Consider the following 1,811-nt stretch of genomic DNA (forward strand, 5'->3'; position numbering starts at 1 on the left):
CTCTAAAATATGCATTTAATATTAAATGATACATTTCAGAAGTAAAGCTCAAAATACGAGATTACATTAAAGACATGGTGTATATGGGAATTGCTAATGTACCTGAATTGATTAAATAGTCTGACACTTTTTATTGATGTTGTAAAGATCCCCTGAATGATCACAGCAAAATTTTGTGCATTAGCTCATAATACATTTTCTTTGCAATGCTTTTGTGTTCCTTTGCAATAGTGTCCACGTTATTTGCCTCACATATGCTTCTAGAATACTTTGGTATACCGAGGAGGTCAACTCCATGACTGCAAGGTGCCCAGATCCTGTGGCTGTAAAAGAGGCTCAAATCATCATCCCTGCAACACGAGTCTGACAGTTGGTATGTGGCGTTTGTGCTGAGACAAAGTAGAGATGTTTGACTATAATCCACGGTGCCATCTTTGGTGAAAACCAAACACAGATTACTGTGTTCCAAAATCAACTTTGCAAACCTACAGAAAATGCTTTCTCTTGGCAACTTTTCTAAACAAGCTTTACCTTTTCACTCTTTCTAATTGTACTGTAATGAACTTTAACATGCTAACTGAGGCCTGTAAAGTCTGAGTCCGTAGTTGTTGGGTTTTATTGCAATTTATCTGTGTCACAGTCTGTAGGGTATGAAGACTGTCATGGTGAGCAGGACAAAACCCCCATGTCCAGGACTCTCATGTCAGACATAAAATAACAAAAACTAACCTTTATTCAGGTGAATTGCAAAAGTTCCTCAGGGGGCAAATAAGAAAATGCAAAATACTTGTCATGGTCTACGGTGGGTGGCTGGAGTTTCCATTAGGCTCCTGAACTGACCTGGGATCCGCCCCTGGGCAGGGCCAACTCCAGCTCCTGCACACCTGGAGCCTATTGCAGGCTATCAAACCAGAGGGATTTAAACCACACATCGATGTTCACTCACTGCCAGTTCGTCATCAACCCATGTTGGTAACAGGTCTTGTGTTTCTAATTCTCGCTGTGATTCATCTTACTAACAAAGACTCTTTTGTGCTACAGTTGCTGTACCCACCCTGGCTCACTCCACCTCCGGACTTGGAATACCTAGTGATCATTTTGGAAATCCCTCTGTGCCTCACCTGCCTGCCCTCCTGCCATCACACTCCATCTGGAGCCCCGGATCTCAGGTCAGCCTTTCCACGCCACTCAGCCTCCCCTGGATCTTCATCATCCCCCTCTCAAACACTCCAGGTCCCTAACTGCAAGTAAGAATTGCTGCTCTTATACTGGCCACTTCTGAGCTGCCTTCACTACCCGCCTAACTTCTATATCCTCTCCCCTCAGTGTGACTGTTCCCCACTCAGCTCCGTTCCACTTCTCAGGCCTCGTTCCCTCGCCCTAGCCACGTTCCCCTGGGCACGCCACACCAAGGCTCCACGTCTCGTCATTTTCTGTCTTTGCCACGTTTCCCTTTTTTTTGTTCCCCTTGCACTTAACCGTAATAAACTATTAAATCATCTACTGTCTCCGCTCTGGGTTTCTGCACCTGAGTCCTATTTAGTACCGGCCATCCGTCGCCGTGACAATACTAGGGCCAAATACAGAAAACATGCAGCAGGAACACAGGCAAAGAATGCAGACACTCTAGCAAAGAACACTAACCAATTGAAGTTTTAAAGTCAAAGGTTAACAAGCGAAGCCGGGACACCTGGGAAACAACTGAAACTAATTCAGTGAACAAGAATTACACAAGTAAAACTAAAAGCAAGGCACAAGACTGCTGAAATAAAACAGAAAATAACCTAAGTGGAAAACACATGAAGACAAGA

At 44.1% G+C, this 1,811-nt stretch overlaps 1 long non-coding RNA gene across 1 annotated transcript; it reads left to right on the plus strand.

The window, feature by feature from the left end:
- Positions 1 to 883: 883 nt before the first annotated feature.
- On the plus strand, positions 884 to 1,466 carry LOC147320908 (uncharacterized). Its single transcript, XR_015131157.1, has 3 exons — positions 884 to 968; positions 1,042 to 1,247; positions 1,327 to 1,466. It is a non-coding gene; the product is annotated as an uncharacterized LOC147320908 (long non-coding RNA).
- Positions 1,467 to 1,811: the final 345 nt, after the last annotated feature.

The sequence above is a fragment of the Aulonocara sp. 'chitande type north' Nkhata Bay genome, linkage group LG10, assembly GCF_057382095.1.
Source record: "Aulonocara sp. 'chitande type north' Nkhata Bay isolate Kocher_YH1m ecotype deep benthic linkage group LG10, A_spYH_male_GT1.1, whole genome shotgun sequence".
NCBI lineage: Eukaryota > Metazoa > Chordata > Actinopteri > Cichliformes > Cichlidae > Aulonocara > Aulonocara sp. 'chitande type north' Nkhata Bay.